The sequence below is a fragment of the Nothoprocta perdicaria genome, unplaced genomic scaffold (genome assembly GCF_003342845.1).
Source record: "Nothoprocta perdicaria isolate Ctin4 unplaced genomic scaffold, notPer1 scaffold_475, whole genome shotgun sequence".
Classification (NCBI taxonomy): Eukaryota; Metazoa; Chordata; class Aves; order Tinamiformes; family Tinamidae; genus Nothoprocta; species Nothoprocta perdicaria.
The window spans coordinates 113,890-139,358 of NW_020455727.1; the positions used below are offsets into that span (position 1 = coordinate 113,890).

General features: G+C 38.2%; 1 protein-coding gene across 1 annotated transcript in view; it reads right to left on the bottom strand.

The window, feature by feature from the left end:
• PLPPR1 (phospholipid phosphatase related 1) overlaps positions 1–25,469 on the bottom strand; it is a 116,298-nt gene that overhangs the window by 37,344 nt on the left and 53,485 nt on the right. The window lies entirely within an intron of this gene.

The window sequence follows — 25,469 nt, forward strand, 5'->3', positions numbered from 1 at the left end:
CCTCTCCACCCCTCTGCTTTTCCTTTCTTTTCATGAGCTGGAGGATAATTTCATATTATTTATTGTGGTACAACTTCTAGATTTTGATTTTAATTTACTGGCACCATAAGCCTTACACAAGTGCATTCAGCCACCTCTTTTTTTCTTTCTAGAGCTAAGAACAAAAGTGGCAAATGCAGAAATCTCTAATTTTTGTGGTCAAAGACAGTTGGTAGCAGACAATAACTTTGCCTTTTCTGCTTATTTTCAGGTATATAGTCTTTGAAAGAAGCTGTGAATAACAGCAGGTGGGTTAATTTAAGATACAAAATATCAAGCTACACAGTTAAGAAAACCCACTGTGGTTTAAAATTGACATTTTGTTGTGTTTCCTGATTAATTCCTATTGATTAATGTCCTTGAGTTTCCTTAGGAAAAAATAAAATGACTAATTCTGCTTAGAAAACCAGCCAGTGAATAAAAGAAAGTGCTTAATGGCCTCCATTTCCACAATGTTTTAGTACCTCTCAATCCTTAATTTTTATCATCACTGTTCCATTGTAAGTTAAGAAAATGCTCTTATCAGTATTTTACAGAGGGTGACAAAAGTAGGAAGAGTGACAGTCCTTAAACAATAACGAAGCCTGTGGCAAGCCAAGATTTACCTCTCCTTTGGACCACTTTTTCTGGCTCAGTCAATAACGTGCCAATGAAAAGGCTCTGTGATCTATACTCAGGTCCTGATTCTCATGACACGGTTAACTAAAYACATCATGTAGCCAAGTGTCATTTAATTTAAAGGTTCCTGCAGATTTTAGATCCAGCAGACATTCTAGATTCAAACACTTGGTATGTGTTTTTTTCCCCAAACTCAGCCAATAAAGTCAATTAATTTTGAGCACCTTGCTTAACATCCTTCTCTCTCCATACCACTAAATTCTGCATCTCTCCAGAAGTGGTCATTGATTTTGCCCTTGCAGTCCTCATATCCTAGGGCAAATCTCACTCCTCTATGTTGTGGGAGTTTGCTGCAATGAGAAAAAATACTTTGTCAGAGGTCTAAGAAACTTATCACAAGGCTTGCAATCTCCTTTGGACAATCAGTAATTATATGCTGCTAATGCTAATCAGGTATTAGTGTAAGATTGTGTCCTGAGTGTAAAGAAAGATAGAATTTGCATTTAGACACAAAAATACCAGTGCCCGYCAGAGCTTTCCAAAAAGATCACAGAGGAAGTCAGAGAGCACTGCACTGCAGTGGGACTGAAGGTTCAGACCAAACAACCTTCCTCCTACTTTCACCACAAGGAACTTCCCTCTTCCCTCTACAAAACTGAGAACTTTTTCAGAGAAATGGCACTTTTTCCGGATTGCTTTGAATGCACAAGAGACAACTGTTTGCCAAAGAAGAAAACAAGAGGATCACTCCATTTGGGAGAGTGGCACAGTRAAAGACACTAATGTAAAAGCTAATGTAAAAATGCAGTTGACAGAAGGAAGCAGAGCTTTTTTGACAGCCTTCACTGAAGATTCTCTAGAGCACTTAATAGGAAAATAGAAACAAGCTGAAGGAGAAAATGGAGAAGCTTTAAGAATTACAGATGTTCTCTCTAGCCATACAATGTATATGTCCACTAAGCTAGGGCCTGTGGCCACCTCATAAACCCTTTTCTCTTGGTGCACTAAGGTATTTCATCACTTATATGAAACATAATGCAAACCTATATCAATGAACSTGAAAAAAAAAGAGTACCCTTTGTATTTATATATAGCTGGATAAATGCTTTCAAGCTTATCAGCCTTCCCACACACTAGTGATGATAYATCTTACAATACCTTTTATGTGCCTGACTGATAACTGGAAAATTGTTGCTCACAAATGATAGCATAGAAGACCACATTCTTACTCCTACCAAAAGAAACCAAATAATTATTTTGCATGAGATGTTCATTACCGAATAGTCAATCAGGTACCTACTGGTGCTCTTGCCCAGCCTATTTGCTTCCAGTGCTATTTAATGGTGCTTCGGTTAATGAACTGTAACCACCACAATTTCACGAGCAGAGCACCATAAGTCTGCACAAGTGTTTTGAAGTCTAGAGCCAAATGAGTTGACTGGCAGTTCCACCAACTTTAATTGCCCCTCTGAAAAGAAAGCTCTCCTGATGAATTTGTATGCAAAATGTGAAAAATCTTAGTGTGCACTTTTAAGATGAGTGATAACAGAGCATCTCTAAGACTATACATATGTGGGTATCTGGCAGTCACAATGTATGTGTGCCATAAAAATTTACATGAAATATGCACAGCACAGCTAAGTTAAAGCTGGAAGGAATTGTTAGGAGTATGTCATTGCTCTCTGATGGAAAATATCAGAAATGCTTTCTGATATCATTTCTGCATTCTCGTCTTTTTTGTAATGAGTTCCAGCATGAGGGCTGTACTTCCTTGGATGGGAAACGGTAAGCACCACCACTGTAGTGGTTACTGTTAATCACTGTAGTGGTTAACCACTGCATCCCTATGAGTAAGAAGTCAAGCAGAGAGGGCAGGAGGCCTACGTGGATGAACAGGGAGCTCCTGGCAAAATTCAAGCAGAAGAATGCTTGAAGAAAGAGAAAGAAACAGAATGTTGAAGAAAGGATAGGCSCTTCAGGAGAAATACAGGAATGTTGTCAGGGAATGCAAGGATGCAACAAGGAAAGCTAAGGCGTGCTTGGAACAAAATTTGGCAAAGGATGTTCAAAATAATGGGAACTTCTTCAAATGTACCAATGGCAAAAGGAAGAAGAGGGAAAATGTGGGTCTGCTGGTGAACAGGGAGGGTGTCCTGATTACGAAAAACACAGAAAAAGCAGAGTTGTTGAATGCCTTCTTTTCTTCAGTGTATACCAAGGGTAGCCATCATGAATTCCAGACCCCAGGCACAAGAAGCCCGGAGAGAAGAAGACTTGTCCTGGTTCAAGGAAGATTGGGTCAGAGAGCACTTAGGGAAACTTGAATCCCACAAAGCCATGGGCCTTGATGGGATGCACCCTAGAGTGCTGCATGAGCTGGCTACTGTTATTGCTAAGCCATTCTCCATTGTCTTCAAAAGGTTCTGGAGAACAGAGGAGGTGCTTGAGGACCGGAAGAAAGCCCATGTCACACTAGTCTTCAAAAAAGGCAAGAAGGAGGAGCCAGGCAACTAGAGGCCAGTCAGTCTCCCCTCCATCCCTGGAAAAGTGGTGGAACAACTCCTCCTGGCTGTTGTCTCCAAACACGTGGAGGATAAGAAGTACTCTGGAGCAGTTAGCATGGATTCACCAAGGAGAAATCACGTTTGACTATCCTGATAGCCTTCTATGATGGAATGACAAGCTGCATAGATGAGGGCAGAGTGGTGGATGTTTTTTATCTGGACTTCAGCAAGGCTTTTGACACTGTCCTTCACAGCATCCGCCTGGGCAATCTCCAGAATTGTGGGCTAGGTGAGCGGATGGTGAGGTGGATTGAGAACTGGCTGGATGACAGAGCTCAAAGGGCAGTAATCAGTGATGCTGAGTCCAGTTGGATGCCTGTAGTTAGTGATGTCCCCCAGGGGTCGGTCCTCAGTCCAGTCCTGTTCAATTTATTCATCAACGACCTGGATGAAGACAGGGAGTGCCCCTTCAACAGGTTTGCTGATGATACAAAACAGGGAGGAGTAGCTGATACTCAAAAGGGCTGCACTGCCATCCAGAGGGACCCAAACAGATTGGACAACTGGACGGTGAGAATCCTTATGAAATTCAGCAAGGGCAGGAGCAAGGCCCTGCACCTGGGGAGGAATAACCTCAGACCCCAGGAATAACCTTTCTCCTGGGGACTGACCTTCTGGGGAGCAGTTCTGTTGAGAGGGACCTGGAAGCCATGGTGGACAACAAGTGTTGACCATGAGACAGCAGTGTGCCCTGGTGGCCAAGAAGGCCAATGGGATCCTGGGGTGCATTAAGAAGAGCGTCTCCAGTGGGTCGAGGGAGGTGATCATCCCCCTCTACTCAGCCCTGGTGAGGCCACATCTAAAGACTGTGTCCAGTTCTGGGCTCCCCAGTACAAGAGGGATGTGGAGCTGCTGGAGAGAGTCCAGCGCAGGGCTACCAGGATGATCAGGGGCCTGGAACATCTGCCCTGTGAGCAAAGGCTGAGGGAGCTGGGCCTGTTCAGCCTGGAGAAGAGGAGGCTGAGGGGGGACCTGGTCAGTGTCTATAAATACCTCAAGGGAGGCAGTGAGGAGGATGTGGCTGTCCTCTTTTCAGTGGTGGCTACTGATGGAACAAGAGAAAACAGCCACAAACYGAAACATCAAATGTTCCACAGGAACTTCAGGAAATATTTCTTAACAGTGAGGGTGCCAGAGCCCTGGAACAGGCTGCCCAGAGAGGTTGTGGAGTCTCCTTCTCTGGAGATCTTCAAAACCTGCTTGGACGCAGCCCTGTGCCACGTGCTCTAGGTGACCCTGTGTGTGAAGCAAGATTGGACTAGATGACCTCTAGAGGTCATCCTTCCCACCATAAGGATTCTATGATTCTCTGATTCTATACATCTGCTATGTAGCAGATTTCAGGGATTTCAGAGGCACCACCAAATGGAAAGTGACAACATGGATCACACGGATTATTAAATTAAAACCTGCTTTTATCTCAGTGCAAACAGAGGCAGATCCAATTGAGATAGATGGACTGTCTGTTCCTCTCAATAGTATTGAGACTTTTCCTGTAGTATCTTCAATTAGGATGAAGTATCAGAAGGTCATAATTGTTCAGAGTTCAAGAAATTTCTATTAGTCTGTATTAAACCAACCAATATCCATTTACTGCATCATCCTTCATCTGATATGTATATTTTACCTCTCTGGTGTTTCCCTTGTGACATATTTAAAAAAAAGGAAAAGGAAAAGGAAAAGGAAAAGGAAAAGGAAAAGGAAAAGGAAAAGGAAAAGGAAAAGGAAAAGGAAAAGGAAAAGGAAAAAAAGAAAAAGCATTTCTTTGACTAGGCTTTTCTTTCCTTAAGTAATCTAACTTCCTTCGAATCCTGGCAAAGAGTTACTGGCTTCTGGAGGCCACTGGATTTGTATCACCATACGACAATTTTACTTAAAATAATTCCTGTGATAGGCCTTGTTTTTCATAGTATATCTTTAGAATTTTTTTTTCAGGAGTCTTGAAACGATCTGTGTTGAAACCGTTCATATAACTTCTTGAAGAAGAGATCATCTTATCATGCTGCAGATTTCTAAAGTGGTAAGGAAAATAATTTCAAAGTCCCCCAAAATACTATACCTATAAATAATTATTTTTTAGAAAAAGAAAATATGGAGCTAAAACTTAATTATAAGTTCATCTGATCCAGATTTATCAGCTAAAAGGCCTATTCTCCTACTGAGGCAGGAGTAGGTGTGAGCACCTACTGACTAGGTACACACTTCCCATTAGTGTTAATGAGAGTTAATAGTGTGAAGTCTTCAGGGATCAGCAAAGCATTTGTTTCTACAGCAAGTTATTAAGCATCTGTTCTATTCCACTTTATCACAGATGACATGACTTGAAAGGTTGTACCTTGGTATGTCTGTAGCACACACACTTACAGAAAGTAGAAGAGCATATTGGGCTGTAAAAGCTCTCATATTCTCCGTCTGCAGTAAATGAATGTTCTTAGTGGATGGTATGGAATTGTTCAACTGTGTAATATTTTAAGTTGAAAGAGAACTGGCTGCAGCAAATAATCTTTGTGTGTCTGTGTGTGTGTGTATGTGTGAACATTACATAGAATCACAGAATCATAGAATCATTATGGTTGTAAACACCTTCCAGATCGTCGAGTCCAACCAAAAGCCCTTCAACACTATGTCTGTCAAAGTAGCTTGAGGAAGGTGTAATGAATTAATGGTTCTCTTAGGATGAGTAAGAAAAATAACCTATATCGGGGATCTACTTCCTGTAAAATAATTCCAAATGCATGGCTCCATTATACAGAGTAACCACATAACAAACGTAACATGACCTGTCAGAAAAAAAATATGAGAGCCATTGACCTTGCTAAGCTGCCATCCTACAGAGGTGTTTTCTGCCCCTCACTTGATAGAACATAATTTGCAATCTGATTTTGAAATCAGAATTCTTAAGCAGCGATGGCATCATGATCTATTCTGAGAGCAATCAACTAGAGAATATGGCTTTGTTATAGCATTTTTAAGTCAAATCAGCTTGGTAGGCAGGTCAGAGCAGGTAGGAGTTAGTTAAACACATAGGCTTTTGAAGCTGTGGCTGAAGAATGGTCTCTGTAGAAGTTTCTATGAGGCAACTTTAAAAATACTACCATTTTAATACTTAAGTTCGGACTAAGTATGATTTATAATGCTGAAGAAGACTACCTTGGATAAAACTATGGATCTTTCTAAGCCATATGTTTCAGGAAAATAAGTTTTGTGAATGCTGTGTGGCCTCTTAAATATTGACAAATAGTTGCAGTTTACTTTTTATGGAAACTAATGTACTTGGTTCCTTACATCACAGAAAGATAAAGCCACCTACAAGCTCCCTGTAAAGAAGTCATATTTCTCTGAGTTTAGCTGTGTAGTTGAAGCATTATAGTACTTCTAACAGAGCCAGAGCCATAAAGATGTACAGATGTTATAAATGCTATAACTTCTTTCCATATATGTACATATATTTACTATAGGAGGCAACTCGATTTCAGATATAGCTTAATCCACTCTACCCACTATTACAACTCTGGTATTTAAAACCAATATTTTCCAATATTTCTTTCTTGATTTGTAGAGCTTACATTCATAAGCRAGCTAGGCCTGTTCAGCCTGGGAAAGAGGAGACTGAGAGTGGGTCTTATCAAAATGTACAAATATCTGAGGAGAGAATGTAGGGAGGATGGGGCCAAACTCTTCTTGGTGGTGGCCAGAAGAATGGCTACAAGTAATGGTCACACGTTGAAATACAGGCAGTTCCATCTCCATATGAAGAAGAATTTCTTTACTGTGAGAGTGACAGAACCCGAGTACAGGCTGTCCAGAGAATTTGTGGAGTCCCCTTCTCTAGAGATCTTCCAAACTGTGCAATATGCTTTAGGTATCCCTGCTTGATCAGGGGAGTTGAACTAGATCTCTGGATATCCCTTCCAGCCTTAACCATTCTGTATATTCTGTGATTCTCTGTGATTGGTGATATGTAAGTAGTAAATACATCCTACTTTCTTTGACAGATAAGTGATCCACACTTACCACAGGGTAAAATGATCAGTTTAAAGAGAGGAAAGTATGTTTGACTGAATGGGACAATAGCATAATAGCTTTCAAATTGATGAACTATCAGTAAAAAAATGAACCAAGCCCAAAGCACCACATCAGAACTTTGCAGGTGCTCAAGTACCAAGGTAGGATTTTTTTGAGACACTGGGGCTATATTTTAGGAGCACTGTTTTTTTGGAAGACTGAAGCAGAATTCTGAACTGAAATTGCAGTTCTCCATTGCAGGCTATAATCCTCAGAGAGTCTTACTAATTAAATATATGTTCTGGCATTTGTCTTTTAAAAATTAATAATTCTTCATACATACATCAAAAACTAAGCTACATAGTATCTCCAGGATGATTCTGATTTTCTACTGGAGATGGAGTTACTTGTAAATGGTTTTTATTTCTCTCTTTTCAATTGATCGTTTTGGAGTCTGTAGGAAGGTCAGAGGAAAACCGCCTTCACATCCATGCTGCTGATGGGCAGGCACCTGGCAAGGATAACTTCTCAAAGTATTGATGAAAAGAATCCTAGAAGATTTTCCCTAGCAAGCTGCTGGAACAATAATATAATGCCATGAGCAAACTCAGTTAACAGTTAACTCAGCTAACAGTGTGCTGTGAGCACGCCTAAGAAGAAATGATTGATATGCGCAGATTCAGACCTACCAGCTTCAGATGGTCAAGCAATACTGTGGACACCTATTCATTGCTCTGATTCAGGAGATTTTTTTATCTCAGTCAGAGTGCAGAATGGACAAAGAGTTAGGATTCAGCATCATTAGTGTTTTTGCAAACTGGAATAAACACAGTAGTATCCTTTTAATCACTAGCAGCAAAAGGAAAAGTAATTCTCCCCTGTGGCTTGAAAGGAGAAAGAAAAATGAAACCCTGGCTCTTTTATGGCRTCGGTTAATACCCTTGTTGCCATTTGCAAGACACTCTGTATAAAAATCAATAGTAATATTATCTATTTTTTTAGTTAGAAAATAGATAATAATGAATGCAGTGAAATGACTTATTTAGCTCCTTGTAGTTTAATCCTGAATGGCAATATATATTTTCAACTTTTTGTAGTTTCTCAGTTTCTTCGAGTTAGATTTCATTTTTGTCTGCTTCAAAATTTTCTTCATTTACAAATTTGTAAACTTTTATTCTCTCCTTTAAAATCCAGCTTATGTCATGCCATCTTTTTCTGAATAAACAGTAGCAAGGGCTCATTTATGACAAGTATTTCTTTGTTATTTTGTTATTTTGATATTTTGGCTTTATCACGGCACAGGTCATTCTCAGCTACTGAGTAGACTAAAAAGCACATATTTATTTAAGCTAAAATCAATTATAATGGGATACATTCTTATTTTTAATTTAAGAAAAAGCTATATTGGTATACAGTGTTCTTAAATCCTTGAGCCCGATATACTCATGCTTCTACTTAAATCCAAAGTAGATCTCGTAAGGCTTATCAGCAGGGGGCATTAATGCTACATTAAATTCCAAGGCCAAACTTCCAAACAACCGCACAAAATCTGTAGTATTTTTAATGTCTCTGATTTCTTTCCTGTATTTTTCACAAAATTATTTCATTTTTTTAAAGTAGAGCTGTAAATTCAAACCACATTCTACACAGTGGCAATTTGCTTAATAACCTGCAAAATCCAACAAATTCTAGAAAAGTCTCTGGCATTGTTTTATGTAGTTTAAAAGACAAGCAGTTGATTTTATGACCAGTAACACTTGTAATCAGCCATTCCAAACAGCATTATTTCCCATGGGAAAAGGGGAAGGTTCTAAACTCAAAGGGGATATTTGGTTATGAATAATAGTTCTCCCTGACATATGGTATTGAACATTACAAGAAATGGCCAGGAATTCACACTTTTGTCTGGACAGTAGGTACTGACCTGAAGATAAGAGGCATTTCCAGCAGGCAATTTTAAAATACTGTTGTTTTCCTCTACAAGTACCTATTTCAGAAAAGCAACTCCACTGCTAACTTCAGTTATCACTTAGGAAGAATGAATCCAAGTGCATATCTCAGTAGGATTTTATCTTTATTTCAGTGGTTTTTTTTTTATCAGGTACATGCGGCCTGCCGTCTCTCTAAGACCAATAAAGATTTTTTTTAATAATACTAATAAGTGTATCTCAGACAACCATAGGAAGCGCCTTCTGAATTTCCCTGCAATCAATGGGGATCTTCTACATGTGAAAATTAAGACTGATTTCTTAGTAGAAATTGATTCTTACTGTATCATTTTTCTTTAAAATCTGAGAAGTGTGGAATAATATTGGGTCTGACAGTCATCCTGATAAAGGATGAGATTTACACAAGTATGGAGAGGAGAGAATTAAACCGCCATCTGTCAACAGAAAGAATATATCCTTTTTTTTTTTTTTTTTTTTTTTTTTGGTACACTAAGAATGGTATTATTATTATTACAATGTATTATTAAAACCTATGATCTCCAAGTGTAGCATATATCCTTTCTAGAGCAAATACTGTGTTTTTTTTCAGAAGATGGCATTAACATTCCATCCAACTCCAGACTGCATAGAGCCAGGAAAGTGCTTCTTTCAGGACTTAACATCTTACATGATCAACAAACCATAGCAGGGTATGTAATTTTCTAGGGGAAAGGAACCCATATTAAACCACAACAGTTCTGAAGGACTTCTTTAGCAATARAATAATAATCAAAAGAAACAGGAAATAAATGTATTCTATGTTAACCTTAAAGTAAAAAAAGACCAGGGCATGTTTTCTTTTATTTTGATTTGCCCATCAAGGCACCTGCAGAATCAGTATTTTCAAATCAAGAGAACAACACTGAACTTTCTTAGCCTTCAGATGTGTGCTACATTCAGTCATTGCTGTACAGCCGTCAGCAGGAACAACAGGAGCTTTTCCGCCAAGCTGTCCTCTGAATGTAATCTTGAATTTAAGGAGTCACTATTGCAACTAAGGAGTGAAAAAGGAGAGGAGTAGGGAAGAGAGATTGAGGTGACAGATGCATATGAGGACCTGGGATTGTGGAGCTTCTACAAAGGGTCCAGCAGAGAGCAACAAAGATGATTAACTGACTGGAGCAACTATCTTATGAGGAAAGATTAAGGGATTTGGGCCTGRTTAGCCTGGAGAAGAGAAGGCTGAGAGGGGGTCTGATTAATACATATATATACCTGAAGGGTGAACATAGGGAGGAAGGAGCCAAACTCTGCTCAGTGGTGGCCAGTGACAGGACAAGGGGCAATGAGTACAAGTTGAAACACAGGCAGTTTCATCTTCATGTGAGGAAGAGGGTCTCTCTCTACTGTGAGGGTGACAGAGCAGTGGAACAGGCTGCCCAGGGAGATTGTGGAGTCTCCTTCTCTGGAGATCTTCCAAACCTGCCTGGATGCTGCCCTGGGCCACATGCTCTAGGTGTGCCTGCCTGAGCAGGGAGGTTGGACTACATGATCTCTAGAGGTCCCTTCCAACCTTAACCATTCTGCGATTCTCTGAAAACATTAYAAGGCTGCTTGTCCTGAAGATCTAGGGCAAATTGTGCCATATCTTGAGATCATTATCACGATGAGACACAAATGTAACTCTGATCTGGTACATGAAGTCCAGGATATCTCTTAAATCCCTTAAAACAGCTTTTCTGTTAAGAGTGTCATATGACAAGCTATTTTGGAAAAAAATTGTTTGGGTAGATTTGGAGTATTGTTGCTTATTCTCCAATGGCATAGGTCTCCCCATCTGAATAAAGGCATAGGTCTTCCCATCTGACAAAACTGTCCATAGGAGGATTAGGAAACTGTCCACTAGAATATCCTTACAGACTATTCTGAAAATTGTGCTTTAAAGAATGCAGGCTTTATTCCTCTGGGGAAAAAAAAATCTGTTATAGAATAGAAAAGATCAACCTCTAGCCCTGACCCAAGACTTTTGTCTCCTAATTTCTCACTGTCCTATCCCACCTTCCAAGTGAAGAGCAGGGTTTTATGAGACCTCAGTAGAACAGATRACATACATTCCCCACCCAGCTCAGAATACAGATAACTCAATGTGACATAAAAAGTTTAGGTGCTTCGTCCTACACATTTGAGAATATTTCACTGTGCTTTACCTGAAGAGTCAAAACTACTTCACAGAGAGACATGGAAAAAGTTGAATGCACTGTTGCCCTAGGACTTCCTTGTCCTACCTAGATTGCCAAAGGGAGCTCTTGTGAGATGCAAAATCTTCTCCATAACAAAAATCTCTGAGGATAGCTACTGCTTAACCTTAGTAAACAGCTTTTCTCTGCATAGCTCCTAAAGACCATTAGGGTACAAGGAACATTTTAGATTACAATCCAGTTTAACAACACTCCTATCCCTAAAGCAAACACTTATACCATCACTAGGACTAAGATAATGCATCCATATGAAGTGAGTATATGGGGTAAAGAGAATGGGGTGGGAAATAAAGTCTTCTCATGCCCTCTTGGCATCACATTGGATGCTTTCATGAAACAGATGCCTTAGTCAAGAGAAAGTCATTGGTCCAGTAAAAGGGTGGCTGGATAAAGTTTCACAGTTTGGTTTTCATGTGAGCAGGACAGCCAGTGCTATAGAAACTGCAGATACTTGTCATAATACAGTATCTGCCAAATTTTACTAATGAAAATGCAAAAGGCTGTGTGCTACTGGAGTGTCCAACACAAGAACTCCCCTGGAAAGCTGAGCCTCTGCCCTTTGCTAAAGCAATTTACAAGTTGCTTTACAACTCTGAGAATGGTTCACTGACTGATAGTATTTCACTGTACAAATGGCTCATAAAAGCTATTAAATTTGTCATGCACTCTAAAGACATTTTAACTTAGAGACTATTTTCACTTTCAAAGGAGCTGTCAGGAAAATCTATTCATTACAGGGCAAGAAGCAACAGATCCTGACAAGACACAGGATTCTGGCACAGTAAACTAATGTATCTTTCCATCATTGTTCTGACTGCTCTGTGATATCTTTATGCTTTAAATTTAGCTGTCCAATGACAGATCCCAGAAGTATATGTTTTCATTTTTAAGGTGTTCTTGTAGGTCAGACAGCAAGCACCTTTCTGAAGACTGAAGGGACCGGCAGTGAGGGGATGCAGTGGAAGTGGAATGAGGATAATGCAAAGGAAGCAAGTATCTCTGAATGGAGTTAAAATCAAACCATAATAAAACACAGTCCTTATTTTACCTTATGTTTGATTTTAGACAGTAAGGCTTAAGTGTGAGTGATATACTGGGACACGCTAGTGACAAAACATCAAAGTTCAAGGAAAAACACACAGACAAAATGTGAATCGTGGCCAGCATAGCTTCCAGAAAAATGCACAATAGGTTTGTGGTATAGCAATGCATGCTGTCTTCCTGCTGAGAGTTACAGGTTCATGTCTCAGGTATTTTTGTCTTTTACTACAGCTTTAATGAAAGAGGTTCCCACGGGGTCCTGGCCATTGACTCATCCACTGTTCTGCTGGATTACAGCAGTAAGTCCAAAAAACCTAAGAAAAGGATCCCCATCAGACTGACCAATAAAAAAGCTACTGGGATCATATCTGGCCAAGGGAGGAGGATGCTTTTTCCAACACCCTAGTAACCTTGCCTTTCCAATCCATGTGACCAACACCATGGATGAGGGAATTCCTACCGCCCAGTCACATAATAGCTGTGTGTAGTTAGGAAGAGGTGCTCATCAAAGTACACATACTTCCCAATATTTTCCAGATTTACTCTCTGCATTGGACATTTTTCCCCRTACTTCCATCTCGCTCATTCTGAAAAAGGTCCCCTTGTGCAGCCCTAGCTATTAATCTGCCTGTCAGGAGACAAACCAAATCAATCATTGGTCATGTCAGATTCTGAAAACCTGCCTCTTTGAGGAATGCAAATGTGAGTAAAAAAGAAGCCGAATTCCAAAGCAAATCAGTGTTTATCTCCACAATTACATTTTATTGTATGTTGCAGATAGATTGTCAGGTTTAAGCATTATGAGGTTTTAGAAGAACAGTAATGCAAATTAACTTCTATTTTATTCTTAGACAGAACTAAACAGTTCTACAATATTTCACAACACAGAAAATCTAAAGGTAAATGTAGAGCCAAACATCTTGACTTTGAAAAAAAAAATCAATGTTGTCATTCATTTTGAAAGGTATTAAGACAAGCCATTTCTCTGAATAACTTTTTAATCATAGAAGAGATCTGGATAGTTTTGGGGGGTTAGAAATGGACATATAATTCTCCAACATTCAATGTCTTTTCAGACAGAAGACCATAGTGAGACACTCTGATATAGCTCTATCAGAACAACTTCAGTAGTCTCCCTAACAGAATGTGGTAGTTATTCCACATGCCATATTGCTRTGGCAATATTTTCTTCTGTTAAAAAAAAATCTGCTAGATCTGCTAGGCATTCAGCTCTTCTTTGCCATCCTTGCAGTTTGGTGAGTGCTTATGCCCGTGTGCCGAACTTATTTCTTTTTTTAAATGAGACTCTACTAATTTCATCAACACACCAAAATCACAGTGCAAAATGTATTATTATTAACTACTTCTTGCAGCAGTCTCTCAAATTTGCTTCCTACTTTCATTTGTATGGTAACATGGCAGGCATATTTTAGGTATTTGCTTAAAAGCCCTTCTTTTCTCCTATGCATGAAAACAGTTTATTACACTTTCAAATAACTAATATTTCAATATTCTTACTCTGCTACCTGCTGAGCAAAAGAAGAAAGGAAAAGGTTGAATAAATGTTTCAGTGACAACAGCTTTACAAATGACTGCATTTATTTATTACTAAAATATATTTTGAAATGTTGCGGTAGTGCAATGAAGCTGTAATTTGATAGATGTTTTGTTCTAGGAAAAAGCTACTTTCTCTAGTTCTAAAAAAATCTATTGCTAGTTCAAGGCCATTTAAAAAAGAAAAGAATAGAAGGAGATCAATATTCAATGAGCAGCTAGTGAAGTGCAATCAGGTTTTATGAGACAAACCTGAGAGTCAAAAAATATAAGGATAAAAGACTTCATATGTAAATGCTGAGATCCTGATACTGGCCTAAAGAAAAACTGTAGCCAGGTCACTCTGAGCTTCAGTCCTGCCAGCTACAAAAGTAAGATACAGTTCTCCTTAAAATTCCAGTGTTACAGAAATTATCTCAGCCATAAGGACACTTGGCAAAGTAGATGATGGTCATATGCAGCCACCAGCTACAAGCATATCTGGACCAGATGCCAGGCTGCACTCTACAACTCACAGTATCGTTCATCTTGGAAAGAACCTCTGGAGGTGATTTAGCCCAACTCTCTTGCTCAAGCAGTCAGCCTCAGCAGGTGTCTCAGGAATATGTCCGGTCATTTTTTGAATGTCTCTACAGATAAAGGCCCCACTGCCTCTCTGGGCAACAGGTTCCRGTGTTCAACTACCCTCACAGAGAAAGGCTTTCTTGTGTTSAAGTGAAATTTACTTTATTTCATTTTGTGCTAACTGCCTCATGTCCAGTCACTTGGTACTATTGAGAGGAGGAGTCTGGTTCATCTTGTTTACTCCTTACCTTCTTGTTTATTCCTTACCTTACCATGTAAACTGATAAGATCTGCCTCCAGAAARGACTTTACATTTCCCTTTTTGAAATTTACGAAGTTCCTCCTTGCTCATCTCTCCAGCCTGCCAGTCCCTCAGGTCCCTCTGACTGCCAGTGCAAACATCTCGAGTGTCAGCTACTCCTCATATTGTTGTATCATCTGCAGAGCGTACGCTATGGACTATGATCTAGACCATTAATAAAATTAAAGAGYATTGGTCCCAATATTGACCAATGTCCTGAGGTACACCACTTGTAACTGGCCTCCAGATGGACTTTGGGGCTACTGATCCCTTTGCATCTGCCAGTTCAGCCAGTTTTCAATTCACCTGCCTCTCCACTTACCTAACCTGTACTTGATCAGTTTATCTATGAGGATGTTATATGATGCAGGAACCAAAGTCAAAGTAAAAAATATTCACTGCTCTTCCCTCATCCACTAAGACAGCCATCTCATTGCTGAAAACCATGTGGTTGGTTATGTGCAAGTACAACTAGTCTTCATAAATCTATCCTGATTACCTCAGTCATCTTCTTGCCCTGTAGGTGTTTGGACATGATTTCTGAGATTGTTTGCTCTATTCCCTTCCCAGATACGGAAGTAAGGCTGGTCAGCCTGTAGTTGCCTGGGACCTTTTCCTTGTCATAGCAAGAGCCATCAAGAATATTAGAAAATGACATTTCTCTCAACACTTGTCAGTACATCCTGACAGGGTCCATGCATTTCTGTATATCCAGCCTGTGCAAACTGGTCCATCTGCTCAATGTTTCTATTACCTGCACTAATATATGTGGTTCTGAATTCTGATTCTCTCCCTAGTTTTGACTGAGAGGGTTTAGCTTGCCTGATGAGAACTGAACTGTATAAGCCCAGAGCAATCGTTGGTCAATGACAGCTGACAGACCCTGTTAGGAGCTGCTATAACTTGCTAGCAGTCCTAGATTCCTGCAGATAGCCTAACTGATAGCAGCAGGCACCTCAGATTCCTCAAAGGATACACAGGAGTCCCTTGACAATCTCAGATGAGGTCTCTAGAAAGCCTAGAAGTTTCTGAAGCCGAGCCCTGAAATTGCTGTGAAAGCAGCTGTATATGTTTAATGTCACTGTTACCTGCACTTATGTACATAATTCTGCCTGAATTCTAGTTATCCTGTCTCACAAAGTAAGGTCTAGGAGGGAGATCAAATGTATAAAATGTCTTCCCTATTCCGGAGGATTAAACTTAAGGTTCAGTCTTAGAAGGTGATCGATGGAGGCRGATGTACGACAGAGATGCACCAAATCCAGGCACAGAGGAACAGGTGAACAAGGAAGGATTGTTCATTATTTTTGCCTATATAAGATGTGTGGAACTTTAAAGGAAGCTACCGAATGACATACACCGAAACATAAATTGCATAGTCAAGCTGCAGAACTCTTTGCTTTAAGAAATATGGGTGTCCACAATCTGCAAGAGTTCATAAAGTACATAGAGTGAGCTATTAAATATAATGCCAGTACTATGAAATGAACATGACATGAAAAACATTTATTTCAAGAAGTCTGTATTTTCTGATGGCTTTTTTCTGGCATATTCTATATTTTAAAAAAATTCATTCTAATATCCTTGTACTGGCATACAAGGCATCAAATTTTATCTCCTTGTATTATAGCAGTTCTGAGTTCACCCTTTGGAACTATCTACGAAAGATGGAAAATCAAATCTAGTCCTAAATTTCTAAAAACATGAACTTTACCACCTTTTTCAGTTCCTTTTTCTATTGCTTGTTTCTTGCAGGTATGAGGTGGGTTTTTTTTTTTTTTTTTTTTTKTWWGTTGACAACCTCAGAAGCTGCTGAAGCACTCTATCTTTGTCATTAATGGAAAAGCATTCATTGAAATTCATGGAACTTGCCTGTGCTCCCAGACTGATGTTATTTAATAGAGCAATGCAGGTTTACAGTAGTTAGACATTGATGAATGCAGTAGTTACAGCCAGAAGAAAGTGCCTGCTGATATCGAGAGTACAGGATCAAGACCAATCAYACGAATCAAACAGAGACAATGCTTTAAATTAAGTAGAAAACTATCAAAGACATTTCACTTCATCTAAATGGACACCATCTTATTAATATGTATACTGCATTATAAAATCCATTTCATTTGCTTCCACCATTTTTCCAGCAGAATGGAAAGCTTTAAAAAAAAAMCAATTACCTTATCACTTCAAATCACATTTGCTGCTTCCAAGTTCTGTTACATCTGAATCAACCCTTTTCTATACCTTTTTATCACAGTTTTTAACCTGTCAGATAGCCATTCTAAAAAGTGAATAGTGATTGCTTCAGTTCTCATAATTGTGTTGTGAATCAGCTCTTTGCTACAGAATTGTGAATGGAGAATGCACAAACTTAGGTTTTGAAAACTCATAAAATTTTAGCTCTGTCCATACTTGAATCCTCASTTAAAAATATCATCTCTTTTCATAGTATTAGCAGAAATAGTAGAAAAGTATACAGATGGAGTTCAATGGAAATTATTTGGGGAAGTAGATTTGGAAAAGCTTCACAGTCGTGCATGCTCCTGATTTACAAGATAGGCTGAGGTGCCAAGGCTTAGAAATAGGAAATTTTATCTTACATTTGGGGGACTACAGGAAGGACTGTGGAAAAGATTATCTACGCTCCATAAACAGTGAGAGTTACTGACTGTTACAAACAACCACTTGGTTTCACAGACTGTGAAACAATTCTGTAATAACATCAACTAGCTGTTTAGTAAAATATTGATAAATCATTTATTTAACAGCCATTTCTAAAAAAATCTTTCTGCAGCAGATATATGGCCCATTAAATCATTCTGGTTCAAGATCACGATACATGATTATTCCTGGTCTTTTAATGTTAGACTGGAGAGCTCCAARAAGCTGTGTATTTGTACCAGAATCACAGGTCCCTTAAGCGTGATATTGTCTAAACTGGTTATATTTGTCAAAGGTGTAATTTTCGGTATGGCAGCAAGCTGAAGGATAATCTATAGTAACTGATGAGCTCTAAGTATGAAGGTAAAACTGTATGCAATGTATGCAAACCTTTACTGAAGGTAAAATTGTATGCAATGATCATCATAAGTACTGATTTCATGTATGTCAAACCTCAGTGCCCTTCTATATATCCTTTGTTCAAGATGTAATGAGGTTCAAAACACCAGTTCTCTGCAATAGTGCTTCACAGGTATTTCCCACAAATAATTCTGCGTATGAACAGTTCCTTTATATCCTCTTCAGTAGCCTCAGAGTTCACGTCTGGAAAMATGCATGTGACCAAAATTACCCATGTGAGAAGGTACAGGATCAGATTTTAGGAATAGTAAATGCCATCCAAGAACGATTTGTATTACATCCAATCTCATTAACATCTCAGAGATTCCTAATGATACACACAACTAAATTTCAGTATGACTATAAAGGAGGCTAATCACAGAAAAAGTATTTAATAGAAAATGCTGTGATGGGATGATAAGTTGAAGGGAAGTGGCAGGCTTTGAACTGCCCCAGAGGTCTCCAATAAGCARTGAAGCCTGAGATGCACTGACGAAATGAGTAATAAAAATTGGAAGATACAGTATCTTTTTTTTTTCCCCAGAAACAATGCGTTTTATTTTATTTTTGTTATAACATCCTATRGTTTCCATAGTAGCTGTACCTATTTATTTTTTGATGGTTCCAGATGCTGTTGACAAATTATTTTTCTGTGCTTCAAAAGAAGATTATACCATAACTCAAAAGCTATTTGCTTCCCAAATAAAGACACTAAAATGTTCTGTCACTATCTTGGGGATGTTTCAAGTTGGTGCAATACCTTAAGTTTAGAAAAAAAAGCATGAGACTTGGCAGACTGATTCCTAAAGCTGTTTCTTAAACTCTACAACAATTCCTGAAGAACAGACAATGCCAATATTCTTTAAAAGCTAAATTGCTTGTATGAGTCTGTCTGCTGCAAGACTGGTCCTGATGACTTCACCCATGAAACACTGCTAAAACAAAACCATCCTTTCTTATGGTTGATGTAGTTGGTCAGTGGCCAGAAGAGACTCGCTTTGGCAGTATGATGAAATTGGACATGATATTTAAAAAGAAAGAGACACTACTTTGTTTTACAAAATTTTCCAGATGTCAAAACCACTGTCCAAAAAATAAAATGAWTTTAGTTTCCTGAAGTATACACCTTCTTTTGCTGTGAGATTTCTTAGACCTTTTCTACTGAGTAGTTCTCAGGACAACACATACTTGTATTTATACGAGTTAGTACAGACTTTAAACCTCTATTCATTCTTATCCACCCATTTTAAAGTTTCATGCAGCTCATGCAAATTAAGTATTATGCTAAATAAACTTAGAGATATTCTTAAAACACACCAAACAGATAAAAAGGTGGCAGATACAACTGGTTCCATTTTATCAGGAGAACTTCAAAGATATGATAATGAATAGCTCCTACAATGGTTTCCCAATTTTTCATACACCTAAGGAAATAAATAGCTCAGTATCATGTGGTTGGGAGCAGAGGGAAAATCTGAAAAATTCTCCAGGCTTTGAAGTTTGAAAACAAAAAGCAACACATTAATGATCTTCCATAAACTGCAACACAAACACAAAAATTTAAGTATGTTTGTCAAAAGAAAAGAAGGGAAAAATGAGTAGCTATTTTCATCCTGTTATTATTATTGCTATAATTACATTATCATTCTGTTCCCCCAAGGAGATTATTGCCCATGTTAAAAACCTTCTAGTGTGGATTTTATTATTATTTTACTAACAATTTTAAGCCTAATTAAGTGTCTAGCCATAGTCATCTTCCATCTTAAAATCCATCAATGTTTGTTGAAGTCTATACTTCAACTGTAATGCAGAAAATTTCCATAAATGAAACCTTGTTTTATAATTATTTTCCTTATAAGCATATAAATAATTTTGATTATTTCTAGCAGATTATCTCTAGCAGTCATATGCCAAAACTATAGCTTTTAACTTTTAAATTGGCAATATGCATATTTAYTTATATAACAAGTCAAATTTAATATCCTTAAATATTAAAAGATTAAAAATAAAGTTCTTTACATCATGAACCTGTTCATTACGCCCCGATACTAAATTCTTCTCTAAACTGTCGGCTGAAATCACTAAATGAAATCACTAAAACAATGGGTTGTCAATATTTTTGACTACTATTGAATGGAATTTTTATCACTCATACAGGCAAAGAATTCTTGATATCTTTAACCTCTCCTGTGAAAATTGCATCAAATTAATTGGTGCAAATCTCAAGAYGTTATTCAAGATGTCAAAGAGATTATTTGTGACAGGGAATTATCAGGATGAAGAGGGCATAAAATGGATCTCACATAACTGCAAGCAACATTAAGTCCTTCTTTCACTTACATTTTTAAGAAAAGTGCAGTAAAGCAGCTAATTCAGCTAGCCTCTTAATGTTAATTTTAAAAGTCAGCGTTCTCCAAAAGTTAAGCAGGATCAAATAGTAATTTTTTTTTTCCAGAGTAGTCATTTCAGTTACAAGTTTTCTGCCATATAAAGTTCAATGTTATCTTCCCAGTTGTTAAATGCCTAGAAGGATTATCTTTTAAGAAAGCAAACTTTTATTTTATTGTCAAGTAACATTAAAGYTGCCTAGTAATTTAACAGAATTAATTCAATGTTCAGCAGACAATTATTGCTTGAGATTAAGTCAATTTTATAATACAGAGTTATGTAGCCATCTGGAACAAAGGAGGTATTTAGTGGAAGGGCAAAGAAAGCAAATAAGGAGTGACTGGTAAACCGGGAATGTATAGAGATGTTTAAGAGTAAGAGTAAAAAGAATATGCTGAGCGAACAGAAGAAGCGATAAGAAAACTTGAGCAACAAAAGTGACCAAAGCAGGGAGATTAATCAGAAACACCATCCTGCTCCAAAAGGAACTACTGCTATTTTGTGCAGCATCTGTCATCACCAATTCACAGAGTCAATCTAACTAGACGACTTAACGATGAGGAGTTTATACAACACCAGCACATGAGATGTCCCTTAGGGTATTTTGTCCTCATCTCAACCCACTGTAGCAGCCAAGTACTACCAGATGCATTTTACAGATGGAGAAACTAGGCACAGAGAGATTTAAGTTGTTCATGAAAGACAACTGTCACAAAGGAAAGGATTGAGTCAGGGCATGGAAGCCTCTGGAGATCCTAGTCTGCCTCTGCAGAAAACAAAAAAAAAATCTGCGCTTTGGATCCTGGATATTGTCACAAAAGAAAGTCATCGATTATTTCAACTATTTGGAAGAYAGTTCAACTCAGGATGTCTTTTCAGTTAATGAGAGTTTCTAGTTAATCAGAATTTTCTAGGACACCCAGCTGTTACTATCTCAAAATTAAACCCAATTTTTTGAACATTCAAAACTGTAATCCTCTGTTTGGCTGTTCTTTCTGTGACTTTAAACATATCATTAAAGCTGTAGCATAATCAACAAACTTTTCTTAGAAGAGAAATATTTATGTTTTTGAAACACAGATAGAACGTGATTACCAGAACTTTTTACATCTTTTCCAAATGTTGCTTTGATGATTACAGCATGCAAATGAGAAGAAGACAAGTGCCACTGAACTGGTGGATTTTACAGAACTCCCACAGAGCCTACTAAATACCATGATCAAAATTAGAGGATGCCAGTAAGTACACTCAAATGAGCAAAATTTTCAAGTTTACAGAACTTGTAGATGAAAAAGGAAAGKGCCATGTATATCTTGATTGTTCTAAATTCAGCATGTTTTCAGAGCTTCCTAATGCCTACTGTGATGTTCCAGAAAACAGGGATTCAGGAAGCGTTTGTCTCACACAAATGATCTTAGTACCTTGGAAATTCTTCTGCTAAAGAATCACTCAGAGAAGAGAAAGCAGAGACAGCTCTGTGACCCTGAAAATCAAAACTCTTCTTTCTTATCATTAGATTTTAACCAGTATTAGAAGACGACTCAATGAGTCCACTATTAAAAGTGAGTAAAACACAAATGAAAAATTTTGCCAAGGACACAAGAATCCTATAATGCTACAGCATRTCTACAGGCTCAAATCAAACTTTGTAAACTTTGTAAATCGAAGTTTACATTAGAGCAGATATAAGACTAGAGCTTCATATTTTACCATAATTTTCACTGTGCTACAGTTGTTTTCTTCAAGAAAGGAAGAGATTTTCCTCATAAAATCTTCTGCACAATGCACTGTGTATTTAGTTGTCAAGAAGAAACAGTTTCCACTYTGCCTGCAAAAGCTTTCCTGAAGGCAGAATAATGAATTTATCATATAAAAGTAGGATCTTCAGATTACAGAATTTGAAAGATGTCCAGCCTTTTAAACTTGGTGGTGTTATTTATTTGAGTCTGCCCTAACCTACCTTTTCATTTTCAGGATTACAATAATCCAAATGAAAAACAATGAGACCCATACATCAGTCACATTGAAGTCATTTCACATTCAATAACTCTTTGATCAGTTTAAGGCAGTTTAATTAAACCTAGTACCAGGAAATTACTATGTTTTCATGTGTATAAGATGCCCTGGCTCAGCTCCCCTGAGTTTTGTGCCTGGAAATAAGTCCTCAAATAACTCATAGCATAAAACAAGCCTTTGACAAAGAACGAAAAGAAATGGAAGGAAATAGGAGATAAATGAGGGGACATCAGCACAGATTTCAAAACAAATTCTCCTTTTTTTTTTTTTTTTTGCTAGACAACTAGAATCCAGGTGTTATGGATTCACAAGATAAAGCAATATTTTCCATGGGAGAAGAGGTGTTGGCAGCTTTCAACATGCAGTGACTTGCACATTCTGTTGCATGCCTCCATATTGAAGTAGCATATATGAGAATGCTGTTTACTAACAATACCTAAAGGTATCTTTGCAGCATCTCCTGGCAAGTGCAATTATCACAYTGTGTTACAGTTTCTATTAATAACAATAGGTGTCAAAAATGCTGTGAAAATAGGTGCAATCACTTTGCACCAAAATCAAAGCCACACATTATGTTGCTCCCCTCTGTTTACCTAGCATGAGTTTTGTCTTAGAAAACTAGCAACCCAAACAGGCTCAACAGATAGAAGGAGATGAGAGCCAGMATTGCTGTATGGGGACCTCATGAGAGCTCATCAATCATTTGGGAATAATAATGGGATTTCCCAGACATCACAGTTCTCCCATCTCTATCCTGCTTGTCCTCTCTCATTGACATACTTGTTGTCTACACTTGAGGCTAGCTTAACTGTTCTGAAATTTTATTCCCTATCTGCAGAATATAGAAACTCTGAAAATGCGGGGTACAAAAACAACATATGGCAGGTATAATTCTACCCTTCTCCACACTCATTCACAAGTGTATTTCTACAGCAATTCAAAAATATAATACCGGCAGACTAATATAGACAGTAACTTAAAAGGCAATCCTGAATTGAARTACCTTCCAAATAGTTGTAAAAATTGGTGACTGCTCTGTGACAGTAGCCACTAGCCAATGTCAGCTCTGCAATACRTGGAAGGGTAAAGAACAACCATCCTTTGACTAGACCTTGCAAAGTAGTGTTGCAAAATAAGCAGGCAGCTTGCTAAAACATCATTAAAGATGCTTCTGACAGCACTTGGTCACTAGTGCCCCAGTAACGTAAAGAAGGAGGAGATGTCCTACAAAAAAGCTCTGGCAACCAGAGCCAGCACAAGTCAAAGAAATGCATGAAATAGGAAGGATGTGAAGGAGAAATGTGCTTGTCTTCCTAGATGCTGCTTCTCTCACTTTCTCTTGTGCTGGCTTACAACTCTCAAGATCACTCTATGAAGCATTCCCATCTGTCAAAAAATGCTCAAATGGACTGCTATGTGCTATTGCAATTGCTGGGACAAACAGAGGGTCTAAAATGAGCTGAGGAGCCCTCTTAACACTTGTCAGCATGCTCTGGGATCCCCACCAATGCCACAGAGCTCCAGAGGTTCCTGGAGAAGAAAGATGCTCTAGGGCATCCAGGCAACATCCATCCTCAAGGAGCAGGACTTGTCTGCACATACACTGCTCCCAGCACCAGCAATGTTTCAACCATTTTATATCTTCTGCAGGCTCATGTGAGCCAGGGCTTAGTTAGAGCCCCTGAAGGCTCCTTTCACTGATGTGCAAAAGGAGGCTGGGAAAAGGAAGACATTGGTATATTTCCTAATCAACTTCCTACGCCTTTAACAAAATCTAACATAGTAAGTCATCATGAACGCCTGGTGACAAATGCCAACATGCAATGATACCAGTTATAACACAAACAAAGCACCTAGAAAACCACCCTTAATACTTGYGACAGACACTCAGATTCGCTAAGCGGCTGAGATTAGTTTAATGATTTCCCATTTAGTCTTTAAATCTACTCTTAATATGGCACTACATTTCTAATTAAGGATAGAAAACATTGATTTAACATTTCTGCCATTATAGATTAGATGTTACATGCTACCTCTATATTATTTAAAATTTCTTGTTCTGAATATAAAAAGGAATTTGCAAAGTCAGGCATGGGGCATAAGTTCTTATAATGAGCCATTCATCTTCAAGTCAAGCTTTATAATAACTGTTACAAGTTAGTTGGGAGTAAGAAAAATGAAACAGAGAAAAATGGAATGTGAATAACTGCTGAAATTATAGAAATGCCAAATTTATACCGACTGAAGCACAATACTATTTAAAATACCACAATTGTTTGTGACACTTCATTTTCACCACTGCTATCACAACTTATTGAAACCACACAGTGTATCAGACAGTTCACAAATATCTACTGGGTTGGCATATAATATGACAGACACTCAGATTAAAAAAAAAAAAGCCTTTTTTTTTAAGAATAAATATCTCAAAATTCACAACCAAGGGACCACGTCCTATGGCGAAGATAGTGGAGAGAGGCATTATAGCCTTGGGAACAGAACTGTAATAATATCTACTCTTTCCTTACTCATGATAACCTAAGATATCTGCTGCCAGAAAAACAACTCTTTTCACATGGAAAAGCTTCATGAGAGAAACAGGTAACATGTTTTATTGTCCTCTATGTGACTTTAGCAGGACTTTAGAGTAGAAAATAAAATTGGAGTCCCTTTGGTATCAGAGCCACAGTATCATGAAAAGCAAAGCACTTCCAGTTTGCATTCAGATTTGCAGACTTTTCAGATTCAATGGTTACTATCTCTGCATTTCCAGAAGGAAATGAGATTTCCTACTTGTTTTTTTTTTTTCATAGCTACAATATTTGATTTAAGTCTATATATTTGAAGTTGCAATAGCTACACTGAACAATAATAATCTATAGGATGGACAAAGAGAGAGGAAAAACAGACAGAGCTGGCACATCTTTTCATCCAGTGTAGCAGATAAAGAACATACTTTCAAAAATTGTTTCTGTGCTTTTGACTCATTCTTAATTTAAAATTGTGTTTTAATCAGCAAGGCTAATTTGTGAAAGGACAAAGAAAGTGACAAGGCTCAGCTACACTCATGCACTGGCGTCTGTGGCTCTGAATGAGCTGTGCTGAGCTCTGCCATCAGCTTTTCCTATGCCCTCAA